The sequence below is a fragment of the Oncorhynchus kisutch genome, linkage group LG2 (assembly GCF_002021735.2).
Source record: "Oncorhynchus kisutch isolate 150728-3 linkage group LG2, Okis_V2, whole genome shotgun sequence".
NCBI lineage: Eukaryota > Metazoa > Chordata > Actinopteri > Salmoniformes > Salmonidae > Oncorhynchus > Oncorhynchus kisutch.
In genome coordinates this window covers 77,165,959-77,180,188 of record NC_034175.2, presented here as the reverse complement: position 1 = coordinate 77,180,188, position 14,230 = coordinate 77,165,959, and positions in this window count along the sequence as shown.

The following is a 14,230-nucleotide window of genomic DNA, read 5'->3' as shown; positions in this document are numbered from 1 at the left end:
GTTTATTAAGGATCCCCATTAGCCAAGGCAGCAGCTACTCTTCCTGGGGTTTATTAAGGATCCCCATTAGCCAAGGCAGCAGCTACTCTTCCTGGGGTCCAGCAACATTAAAGCAGTTATACATTTTAAAAACCATTACAATGATAACAAATTTCACAACATATTTTAAGTGTGATGCCCTCAGAGCTCTACTCCTCTACCACACAAACTCCATGTGTTCGTGTGCATAGTGGGTATGTTATGGTGTGTTAGTAGTATGCATGGGGCTGTGTATTTTGTACTGTTGACCAAATAGCTTCCTGTTTAAAACAATACAGCTAACGGAGACTGTAATGATCCTCTATGACCAAATCACGCTTTAGTAGCCTATTGTGAATGACTGTATTTATCGCTGTATAGGCTAATGAGGCTATATAATTGACTTCAGGGAAAGCTTCCCCTAGACTTATGGACGCAGCGGGGATGCTCTCTTCCATACCCTTTACCATGTCATTTAACACCAAGGTTGCAGCAGAGATGGTGCTATGACCCAGGCCTGATACCAGACTGGTGGACACTTAGAAGACAATTTCGAGAGAGGGAGATAATTATTTAGGTCGATGGGTTCACCATCGAGGGAGCACATGGGCCGTGTTCCAGCAGTACAAACTCAGACACGCCCATCATCTGGCTCCTCCCACCTGGCTCCTCCCATCTGGCTCCTCCTCCCTCCTCCCATCTGGCTCCTCCCATCTGGCTCCTCCTCCCTCCTCCCATCTAGCTCCTCCTCCCTCCTCCCATCTGGCTCCTCCCAGGAGGGAGGAGGGTAGTCTCCTCTGACACCAGAGGATGTGGGAACATCACGTAACAGAGGTCAGATGTAATCAACCTTGAACTTCTACTCTCCTTTCTCCAGCCAACAACGGTGATCTAATACAACCTGATTCCACAGAGCTTTGATTGGAGTGGTTAAGAAGATTAAAGGACTCTCTTTGACGTTCAGACGTCCCGAATCAACACTTTGGGGCTGAGCCTTTGTTGCTACTAGACGTTTTCACTTCATAATAACAGCACTTACAGTTGACAAGGGCAGTTCTAGCAGGGCAGAAATTTTACGAACTGACTTGTTGGAAAGGTGGCATCCTCTGATGGTGCCACGTTGAAAGTCACTTAGCTCTTCAGTAAGGGCCATTCTACCACCAATGTTTGTCTATGGAGATTGCATGGCTGTGCGCTCAATTTTATTTACCTGTCAGACATGGGTGTGGCTGAAATAGCCTGAATCTACTAATTTGAAGGGGTGTCCACATACTTATGTATATATAGTGTATATGTACACAAGATGATGTGACAGCACAAACATTACTGATCTACACAGCAACACAACCAGCGTGACAACTGGTGTGACAATCAGTGTGATAACCAGTGTGACAAGCGGTGTGACAAGCGGTGTGACAAGCGGTGTGACAACTGGTGTGACAAGCGGTGTGATAACCGGTGTGACAAGCGGTGTGACAAGTGGTGTGATAACCGGTGTGACAAGCGGTGTGACAAGCGGTGTGACAAGCGGTGTGACAAGCGGTGTGACAACCCTAACATACCCTGTTAAACAACCAGACTGGATTTAATTCATTTAATTTAATTTAATACAACCTTCTGGGCACAGACGTCAGTTCATCATCTAGTTTTGATTTACATTTGGTTAAGTTGTCAACTAACTTGAATTCAACAAAAAAGGTCACCATGTCATTGGATTGAGGTTAAAAGTTGGGTGAGAAAAAGGCAACATTCCCTTGTGTTGATGACTTGTTGCAAATCCAACCAGTTTTCCATGTTGATTCAACGTCATCACATTACTTGTTTTTTTAAATGACGTAGAAACAATGTTGATTTAACCAGTTTTTGGACAGTGGGAAGAAGGGAGGATTACACTAACTCCCTCACAGAGACCCATTGGAAGGGAGGATTACACTAACTCCCTCACAGAGACCCATTGGAAGGGAGGATTACACTAACTCCCTCACAGAGACCCATTGGAAGGGAGGATTACACTAACTCCCTCACAGAGACCCATTGGAAGGGAGGATTACACTAACTCCCTCACAGAGACCCATTGGAAGGGAGGATTACACTAACTCCCTCACAGAGACCCATTGGAAGGGAGGATTACACTAACTCCCTCACAGAGACCCATTGGAAGGGAGGATTACACTAACTCCCTCACAGAGACCCATTGGAAGGGAGGATTACACTAACTCCCTCACAGAGACCCATTGGAAGGGAGGATTACACTAACTCCCTCACAGAGACCCATTGGAAGGGAGGATTACACTAACTCCCTCACAGAGACCCATTGGAAGGGAGGATTACACTAACTCCCTCACAGAGACCCATTGGAAGGGAGGATTACACTAACTCCCTCACAGAGACCCATTGGAGGGAGGATTACACTAACTCCCTCACAGAGACCCATTGGAAGGGAGGATTACACTAACTCCCTCACAGAGACCCATTGGAAGGGAGGATTACACTAACTCCCTCACAGAGACCCATTGGAAGGGAGGATTACACTAACTCCCTCACAGAGACCCATTGGAAGGGAGGATTACACTAACTCCCTCACAGAGACCCATTGGAAGGGAGGATTACACTAACTCCCTCACAGAGACCCATTGGAAGGGAGGATTACACTAACTCCCTCACAGAGACCCATTGGAAGGGAGGATTACACTAACTCCCTCACAGAGACCCATTGGAAGGGAGGATTACACTAACTCCCTCACAGAGACCCATTGGAAGGGAGGATTACACTAACTCCCTCACAGAGACCCATTGGAAGGGAGGATTACACTAACTCCCTCACAGAGACCCATTGGAAGGGAGGATTACAATAACTCCCTCACAGAGACCCATTGGAAGGGAGGATTACACTAACTCCCTCACAGAGACCCATTGGAAGGGAGGATTACACTAACTCCCTCACAGAGACCCATTGGAAGGGAGGATTACACTAACTCCCTCACAGAGACCCATTGGAAGGGAGGTTTACACTAACTCCCTCACAGAGACCCATTGGAAGGGAGGATTACACTAACTCCCTCACAGAGACCCATTGGAAGGGAGGATTACACTAACTCCCTCACAGAGACCCATTGGAAGGGAGGATTACACTAACTCCCTCACAGAGACCCATTGGAAGGGAGGATTACACTAACTCCCTCACAGAGACCCATTGGAAGGGAGGATTACACTAACTCCCTCACAGAGACCCATTGGAAGGGAGGATTACACGAACTCCCTCACAGAGACCCATTGGAAGGGAGGATTACACGAACTCCCTCACAGAGACCCATTGGAAGGGAGGATTACACTAACTCCCTCACAGAGACCCATTGGAAGGGAGGATTACACTAACTCCCTCACAGAGACCCATTGGAAGGGAGGATTACACTAACTCCCTCACAGAGACCCATTGGAAGGGAGGATTACACTAACTCCCTCACAGAGACCCATTGGAAGGGAGGATTACACTAACTCCCTCACAGAGACCCATTGGAAGGGAGGATTACACTAACTCCCTCACAGAGACCCATTGGAAGGGAGGATTACACTAACTCCCTCACAGAGACCCATTGGAAGGGAGGATTACACTAACTCCCTCACAGAGACCCATTGGAAGGGAGGATTACACTAACTCCCTCACAGAGACCCATTGGAAGGGAGGATTACACTAACTCCCTCACAGAGACCCATTGGAAGGGAGGATTACACTAACTCCCTCACAGAGACCCATTGGAAGGGAGGATTACACTAACTCCCTCACAGAGACCCATTGGAAGGGAGGATTACACTAACTCCCTCACAGAGACCCATTGGAAGGGAGGATTACACTAACTCCCTCACAGAGACCCATTGGAAGGGAGGATTACACTAACTCCCTCACAGAGACCCATTGGAAGGGAGGATTACACTAACTCCCTCACAGAGACCCATTGGAAGGGAGGATTACACTAACTCCCTCACAGAGACCCATTGGAAGGGAGGATTACAATTAAAAGTATTAATAGTGAGTCTGTTGATCTAGATTTTACAGTAAAATGTATGAGTCTGTTGATCTAGATTTTACAGTAAAATGTACGAGTCTGTTGATCTAGATTTTACAGTAAAATGTATGAGTCTGTTGATCTAGATTTTACAGTAAAATGTACGAGTCTGTTGATCTAGATTTTACAGTAAAATGTATGAGTCTGTTGATCTAGATTTTACAGTAAAATGTACGAGTCTGTTGATCTAGATTTTACAGTAAAATGTACGAGTCTGTTGATCTAGATTTTACAGTAAAATGTATGAGTCTGTTGATCTAGATTTTACAGTCAAATTAGTGAGTCTGTTGATCTAGATTTTACAGTAAAATGTATGAGTCTGTTGATCTAGATTTTACTGTCAAATTGGTCCCTACTCTCAGTCTGTCCCTACTCTCTAACACATCCTCTCAGTCCCAAAGGCTGAATCCTAACCCTAAAACTAATTTGCTGGAGTCACCAGATAAACACAGTCCTGTCCACTATCCACTCACTAACTCACTCCTGGCCTGTCTGCTGCCAGGTACTGCTGTCCTGTTCTGGAGCATCCTGTTCTTCTGGGTGGGTGTATTTGAGGTGAAGAGAGATTTATGTGAACAGGGGCCTCTCTCCTTGTGTTCTTGTCCTCTGCATACACACATCCTGACAGATGAAAACCTCATTAGGCACACTCACGCTGCTCAGCCAGTGCTTTTTGCTGAACCACTTCCAGACAGAATTTGATCTATTCTGGACCAGCCACTCTTAAATAGTACCCGGGCCAGTACAGGTGAAACACCTTCACACTAACGAGATGGCAACCAGCACAGGTGTAACACATACTGACTAACGAGGTGACGCAGATCGGTGCACCCTACGTGCTAACGAGCTATTCAAAACATAAATGGAAAAACCAAAACCTGTAACATTATTGATGTGTATATGAATGTGTATGGTGCATATTGATGTGTATATATTGATGTGTATATAGTGATGTGTATAGTGATGTGTATATAGTGATGTGTATATAGTGATGTGTATATATTGATGTGTATATAGTGATGTGTATATAGTGATGTGTATATAGTGATGTGTATATAGTGATGTGTATATATTGATGTGTGTATAGTGATGTGTATATAGCGATGTGTATATAGTGATGTGTATATATTGATGTGTATATAGTGATGTGTATATAGTGATGTGTATATAGTGATGTGTATATAGTGATGTGTATATATTGATGTGTGTATAGTGATGTGTATATATTGATGTGTATATATCGATGTGTATATTGATGTGTATATAGTGATATATATAGTAATGTATATAGTGACGTATATCGTGATGTGTATAGAGTCATGTGTATATAGTGATGTGTATATAGTGATGTGTGTATCGATGTGTATATAGTGATGTATATGGTGATGTGTATATAGTGATATGTGTATAGTGATGTGTATATCGATGTGTATAGTGACGGATATTGTGATGTGTATATTGATGTGTATATAGTGATGTGTACAGTGATGTATATAGTGATGTGTATATTGATGCGTATATAGTGATGTATAAAGTGATGTATAAAGTGATGTATATAGTGATGTGCATATTGATGTTTATATGGTGATGTGTACAGCGATGTATATCGTGATGTGTATATAGTGATGTATATAGTGATGTGTATATAGCGATGTGTATAGTGATGTATATAGCGGTGTGTATAGTGATGTATATCGTGATGTGTGTATAGTGATGTGTATATAGCGATGTGTACAGCGATGTATATCGTGATGTGTATATAGTGATGTATATAGTGATGTGTATATAGCGATGTGTATAGTGATGTATATAGCGGTGTGTATAGTGATGTATATCGTGATGTGTGTATAGTGATGTGTATATAGCGATGTGTATATAGCGATGTGTATAGTGATGTATATAGCGATGTGTATTGTGATGTGCATATTGATGTTTATATGGTGATGTGTACAGCGATGTATATGGTGATGTGTATATAGTGATGTATATAGTGATGTGTATATAGTGATGTGTATAGTGATGTATATAGTGATGTATATAGTGATGTGTATAGTGATGTATATAGTGATGTATATCGTGATGTGTGTATAGTGATGTATATAGTGATGTATATAGTGATGTATATAGCGATGTGTATTTGCCGATTTCATACCTTTATTTAACTAGGCAAGTCAGTTAAGAACACATTCTTATTTTCAATGACGGCCTAGGAGCGGTGGGTTAACTACCTTGTTCAGGGGCAGAACGACAGATTTTCACCTTGTCAGCTCAGGGGATCCAATCTTGCAACCTTACAGTTAACTAGTCCAACGCAATAACGACCTGCCTCTCTCTCGTTGCACTCCACAAGGAGACTGCCTGTTACGCGAATGCAGTACGCCAAGGTAAGTTGCTAGCTAGCATTTAAACTTATCTTATAAAAAACAATCAATCATAATCACTAGTTAACTACACATGGTTGATATTACTAGATATTATCTAGCGTGTCCTGCGTTGCATAAAATCTAACTGAGCATACAAGCATACAAGTATCTAAGTATCTGACTGAGTGGTGGTAGGCAGAAGCAGGCGTGTAAACATTCATTCAAACAGCACTTTCGTGCGTTTTGCCAGCAGCTCTTCGTTGTGCATCAAGCATTGCGCTGTTTATGACTTCAAGCCTATCAACTCCCGAGATGAGGCTGGTGTAACCGAAGTGAAATGGCTATCTAGTTAGCACGCGCTAATAGCGTTTCAAACGTCTTTGATGCTTTGATGGTGGCTGTTGTCGTTGTGTTGCTGGTTCGAGCCCAGGGAGGAGCGAGGAGAGGGACGGAAGCTATACTGTTACACTGGCAATACTAAAGTGCCTATAAGAACTACAGGTCGACCGATTATGATTTTTCAACGCCGATACCGATTATTGGAGAACCAAAAAAGCCGATACCGACTAATCGGCCGATGAAAAAAAAAATTATTGTAATAATGACAATTACAACAATACTGAATGAACACTTATTTTAACTTAATATAATACATCAATACAATCAATTTAGCCTCAAGAAAATAATTAAACATGTTCAATTTGGTTTAAGTAATGCAAAAACAAAGTGTTGGAGAAGAAAGTAAAAGTGCAATATGTAAGAAAGCTAACGTTTCAGTTCCTTGCTCAGAACATGAGAACATATGAAAGCTGGTGGTTCCTTTTAACATGAGTCTTCAATATTCCCAGGTAAGAAGTTTTAGGTTGTAGTTATTATAGGACTATTACCCTAGTGATGTATATAGTGACGTATATAGTGACGGATATCGTGATGTGTAATAGTGATGCATTTAGTGATGTATATAGTGATGTGTATATTGATGTGTACATAGTGATGTATATAGTGATGTGTATATTGATGTGTACATTGATGTGTATAGTGATGTGTATATTGATGTGTATATATTGATGTGTATAGTGATGTATATAGTGATGTGTATATTGATGTGTATATAGTGATGTGTATATATTGATGTGTATCTAGTGATGTGTATAGCGATGTGTATCTAGTGATGTGTATATTGATGTAGATATCGATGTGTATATAGTGATGTATATATTGATGTGTATATAGTGATGTATATAGTGATGTGTATAGTGATGTGTACATTGATGTATATAGTGATGTGTACAGTGATGTCTATAGTGATATGTATAGTGATGTATATAGTGATGTATATCATGATGTCTATAGTGATGTATATAGTGATGTGTATATGGATGTATACAGTGATGTGTATAGTCATGTGTATATTGATGTATATAGTGATGTGCAATGTGATGTATACAGTGATGTGTATCGCGAAAATAACGAGACCTTGGTCTCAGCATTGACTCCCTGTTAACATAACGAGACCTTGGTCTCAGCATTGACTCTCTGCCTAAATAAAGACACCCTGGTCTCAGCATTGACTCCCTGTCTAAATAAAGACACCTTGGTCTCAGCATTGACTCCCTGTCTAAATAAAGACACCTTGGTCTCAGCATTGACTCCCTGTCTAAATAAAGACACCTTCGTCTCAGCATTGACTCCCTGTCTAAATAAAGACACCTTGGTCTCAGCATTGACTCCCTGTCTAAATAAAGACACCTTGGTCTCAGCATCGACTCCCTGTCTAAATAAAGACACCTTGGTCTCAGCATTGACTCCCTGTCTAAATAAAGAGACCTTGGTCTCAGCATTGACTCCCTGTTAAAATAAAGACACCTTGGTCTCAGCACTGACTGTCTAAATAAAGACACCTTGGTCTCAGCATTGACTCCCTGTTAAAATAAAGACACCTTGGTCTCAGCATTGACTCCCTGTCTAAATAAAGAGACCTTGGTCTCAGCATTGACTCCCTGTTAAAATAAAGACACCATGGTCTCAGCACTGACTGTCTAAATAAAGACACCTTGGTCTCAGCATTGACTCCCTGTCTAAATAAAGACACCCTGGTCTCAGCATTGACTCCCTGTCTAAATAAAGACACCTTGGTCTCAGCATTGACTCCCTGTCTAAATAAAGACACCTTGGTCTCAGCATTGACTCCCTGTCTAAATAAAGACACCCTGGTCTCAGCATTGACTCCCTGTCTAAATAAAGACACCTTGGTCTCAGCATTGACTCCCTGTCTAAATAAAGACACCTTGGTCTCAGCATTGACTCCCTGTTAAAATAAAGGTTCAATAAAATAGATAGGTGTTGATTGTCACCCCGGTGCTTTCATCACGCAGGGCTGGACATGGGGTGAAAGGTTAGAGGGGATGCTAAGTGCTGACACTGGGCCACGGGGAGCAAGGGTAAGGGGTAGAGGGGTGGGGTGGTGTGGGGTGGAAGACAAGAATGGGACGACGAGTGAGAAGGGAGGAGTTTAACAATAGCGCCCTCATGATGACATCACAGGGGTCGTGAGTGTGTACTTAGACATGACACATCACACCCTGGCAGGAAATACATAGGGGAAAGAGATCAGGACTCTGGTTTTTGTCAGGGTTCAAAGGGTAGACTTCAGATACATTCTCTGTGTTTCCCATGGCGGGCTGGGTGGGCTCCTTTCATGCCTTATGACATAGCAGAGCTCAGCCGTCCAGCTATCCCAGCCCAGAGCTCAGCCGTCCTGCTACCCCAGCCCAGAGCAGAGCTCAGCCGTCCAGCTATCCCAGCCCAGAGCAGAGCTCAGCCGTCGAGCTATCCCAGCCCAGAGCAGAGCTCAGCAGTTTAGCTATCCCAGCCCAGCTATCCCAGCCCAGAGCTCAACCGTCCAGCTATCCCAGCCCAGAGCTCAACCGTCCAGCAATCCCAGCCCAGCCCAGAGCTCAGACGTCCAGCTATCCCAGCCCAAGCAGAGCTCAGAATGCCTATTGTGTCTGGTTGTGTCCCATTGCTGCTACTGCTATTACTTACTACTAGGCTATAACACATATCCTGCTGCATAAAGTACTGTAAACCATATTCTAGCGTCTCACCCTTTACGAGCGAAATAACCCATTATTGTTTGTTTTTAATTTGCAGCAGGAGAGGACCGCTGTAAACACAATACAAAACCTACGCGACATAAAAAGTGCTCACTGCTCGTAAAGATGTAACAAAGACGCTCCCGGTTCATGCAGTCACTTTGAAATGAAACAACGTTTCGGAGCAGCTACAATGCCTCAAAATACTTTGTTTAGACTTTTATCTTACCTTTACGAAGAAAGAATCCATTTAAAATAAATTATCCTCCACAAAACTCTTCTAATCTTAGATTCCAGGTACCACAGTAGCGCTGAGGCGGAATATGTAATTCCAGATGACTTCCACTCCCGAGCTGACGTCAAGATGAGAGAAGTTCCATCCGCACTCTTTCTTCTCAAAACGGGAATCCAGACCAGGTAAACCACGAATTCCGATTAACGTCCCAGGAAAAAAGCAGTTGTTAACTGAATTTAAAAGACGTCAAAACAAACCAACAGCCCGTCCGTCTGGGATAGGGCGCAGCCGCGTCCCGTGTATACCGTGTCTGTGTATTCTAACCGGTATGAATGAGGACGGCGTATTGAGCTCTGTCATTGGAGGCGGAGCTTGAAGCGGTAGACCCCATGGAGCACGCCCTTATTGGAACAATGTAACAGCACTATCTGGTGATGATGAATTTGTTATCATCATTTTAATTTATATTATTAGTAGTTTAGTAGGTTGTAGTTATAAACAGTAGTAGTTCTTATGTTATCAATCACATCACACTAAGATACATGTAAAAATAATAATAATAATAAATAAAATAAAAAGGGTCCTGATTGCTGAAGCATATGTTGTTCAAGAGTCAGGGTTATCCAGGGTCAGGGTTATCCAGGGTCAGGGTTATCCAGGGTCAGGGTTATCCAGGGTCAGGGTTATCCAGGGTCAGGGTTATCCAGGGTCAGGGTTATCCAGGGTCAGGGTTATCCAGGGTCAGGGTTAGGGTAGCCTAGTGGTTAGAGTGTTGGACTAGGAACCGGAAGGTTGCGAGTTCAAACCCCCGAGCTGACAAGGTACAAATCTGTCGTTCTGCCCCTGAACAGGCAGTTAACCCACTGTTCCCAGGCCGTCATTGAAAATAAGAATTTGTTCTTAACTGACTTGCCAGGTAAAATAAAATAAAATAAATCCATGATCAGGGTTATTCATGATCAGGGTTATTCAGGGTCAGAGTTAACCAGGGTCAGAGTTAACCAGGGTCAGAGTTAACCAGGGTCAGAGTTATCCAGGGTCAGGGTTATCCAGGGTCAGAGTTATCCAGGGTCAGGTTTATCCAGGGTCCGGGTTATTCAACCAGGTTTATCCTGGGTCAGGGTTATCCAGGGTCAGAGTTATCCAGGGTCAGGATTATTCAATCAGGGTTATCCAGGGCCAGGGTTATCCAGGGTCAGGGTTATTCAATCGGGGTTATCCAGGGTCAGAGTTATCCAGGGTCAGGTTTATCCAGGGTCCGGGTTATTCAACCAGGTTTATCCAGGGTCAGAGTTATCCAGGGTCAGGATTATTCAGTCAGGGTTATCCAGGGTCAGGGTTATTCAACCAGGGTTATCCATGGTCAGGGTTATTCAACCAGGGTTATCCAGGGTCAGGGTTATTCAATCAGGGTTATCCAGGGTCAGGGTTATTCTATCAGTGTTATCCAGGGTCAGGGTTATTCAATCAGGGTTATTCAACCAGGGTTATCCAGGGTCAGGTTTATCCAGGGTCAGGGTTATTCAACCAGGGTTATCCAGGGTCATTGTTATCCAGGGTACGGGTTATTCAGGGTCAGGGTTATCCAGGGTCCGGGTTATCCAGGGTCAAGTTTATCCAGGGCAGGGTTATCCAGGGTCAGGGTTATTCAACCAGGGTTATCCAGGGTCAGGGTTATCCATGGTCAGGGTTATTCAACCAGGGTTATCCAGGGTCAGGGTTATTCAATCAGGGTTATCCAGGGTCAGAGTTATCCAGGGTCAGAGTTATTCAATCAGGGCTATTCAATCAGGGTTATCCAGGGTCAGGGTTATCCAGGGTCAGGGTTATTCAATCAGGGTTATCCAGGGTCAGAGTTATTCAGTGTCAGGGTTATCCAGGGTCAGGGTTATTCAGGGTCAGAGTTAACCAGGGTCAGAGTTATCCAGGGTCAGGGTTATTCAACCAGGGTTATCCAGGGTCAGGGTTATCCAGGGTCAGGGCTATTCAATCAGGGTTATCCAGAGTCAGAGTTATCCAGGGTCAGAGTTATCCAGGGTCAGAGTTATTCAATCAGGGTTATCCAGGGTCAGGGTTATCCAGGGTCAGGGTTGTTCAGGGTCAGAGTTAACCAGGGTCAGAGTTATCCAGGGTCAGGGTCAGAGTTATCCAGGGTCAGGTTTATCCAGGGTCAGGGTTATTCAACCAGGGTTACCCAGGGTCAGGGTTATCCAGGGGCAGGGTTATTCAGGGTCAGAGTTATCCAGGGTCAGAGTTATCCAGGGTCAGGGTTATCCAGGGTCAGGGTTATTCAACCAGGGTTATCCAGGATCAGGGTTATCCATGGTCAGGGTTATTCAACCAGGGTTATCCAGGGGCAGGGTTATTCAATCAGGGTTATCCAGGGTCAGAGTTATCCAGGGTCAGAGTTATTCAATCAGGGTTATTCAATCAGGGTTATCCAGGGTCAGGGTTATCCAGGGTCAGGGTTATCCAGGGTCAGAGTTATTCAATCAGGGTTATCCAGGGTCAGAGTTATTCAGTGTCAGGGTTATCCAGGGTCAGGGTTATCCAGGGTCAGGGTTATTCAGGGTCAGAGTTAACCAGGGTCAGAGTTATCCAGGGTCAGGGTTATTCAACCAGGGTTATCCAGGGTCAGGGTTATCCAGGGTCAGGGCTATTCAATCAGGGTTATCCAGAGTCAGAGTTATCCAGGGTCAGAGTTATTCAATCAGGGTTATTCAATCAGGGTTATCCAGGGTCAGGGTTATCCAGTGTCAGGGTTATTCAGGGTCAGAGTTAACCAGGGTCAGAGTTATCCAGGGTCAGGGTCAGAGTTATCCAGGGTCAGGTTTATCCAGGGTCAGGGTTATTCAACCAGGGTTACCCAGGGTCAGGGTTATCCAGGGGCAGGGTTATTCAGGGTCAGAGTTATCCAGGGTCAGGGTTATTCATTAAGGGTTATCCAGGGTCAGGGTTATCCAGGGTCAGGATTATCCAGGGTCAGAGTTATCCAGGGTCAGGGTTATCCAGAGTCAGGGTCATCCAGGGTCAAGGTTATCCAGGGTCAGGGTTATCCAGGGTCAGGGTTATCCAGGGTCAGGCTTATCCAGGGTCAGGCTTATTCAACCAGGGTTATCCAGGGTCAGAGTTATCCATGGTCAGGGTTATTCATCCAGGGTTATCCAGGGTCAGGGTTATCCATGGGCAGGGTTATTCAACCAGGGTTATCCAGGGTCAGGGTTATCCAGGGTCAGGGTTATCAGGGGCAGAGTAATCAGGGTCAGGGTTATTCAACCAGGGTTATCCAGGGCCGGGGTTATCCAGGGTCAGGGTTATCCAGGGTCAGGGTTATTCAGCCAGGGTTATCCAGGGTCAGGGTTATCCAGGGGCAGGTTTATCCATGGTCAGAGTTATCAGGGGTCAGGGTTATCCAGGGTCAGAGTTATTCAGTCAGGGCTATCCAGGGTCAGGGTTATCCAGGGTCAGGGTTATCCAGGGTCAGGGTTATCAGGGGTCAGGGTTATCCAGGGTCAGAGTTATACAGGGTCAGGGTTATCCAGGGTCAAGGTTATTCAGTCAGGGCTATCCAGGGTCAGGGTTATCCAGGGTCAGGGTTATCCAGGGTCGTGGTTATTCAGTCAGGGTTATCCAGGGTCAGGGTTATCCAGGGTCAGGGTTATCCAGGGTCCGGGTTAGCAAAGGTGACGGTTATTCAGTCAGGGTTATCCAGGGTCAGGGGTATCCAAGGTCAAGGTTTTTCAGTCAGGGTTATCCAGGGTCAGGGTTATCCAGGGTCGGGGTTATCCAGGGTCAGGTTTATCCAGGGTCAGAGTTATCAGGGGTTAGGGTTATCCAGGGTCAGAGTTATCCAGGGTCAGGGTTATCCAGGGTCAAGGTTATTCAGTCAGGGTTATCCAGGGTCAATGTTATTCAGTCAGGGTTATCCAGTCAAGGTGTTTGTGATAATCTCCCCTTTCCACAGTGGGGTCACATTAGTTTGTAGCCCAAATGGTTTGGATAATACAAGTTGCACATCGACGGTACCGATTTCAGACGAGTCTCAAGGGGCTTGTGGGGGTCGTAGAGCAAAACGAAGACCACCATCATGTTCGTGAGAGTCTCCCCTTTTAATAGCTCGTAGGCCAAACCGTTCTGACACTACAGGCAATTTTGTGGGAAGACCGATTTTCACGATGTCTCATGGTCCGACAAACAACGCTGTAGCTCGGCCACCTTCCACCGCAGATGCGGAAGTGCGACAGGGGTGGATGCAGTGGATTGATATCTCTAGCTTTAACTAACGAATGATAATGTGGATGGTTTATTATTATGTTACTTAGATTGACGGGTGGGTCAATAGACTCTTAAGGATGAATTGCGTAGGCCAAGTTCCTCACAGCAGCCTCCCCATCACAAAGTGTTTAAATTGCATAGGCCAATATCCCCATCATGTCTGTGCTTATCCACACCTAG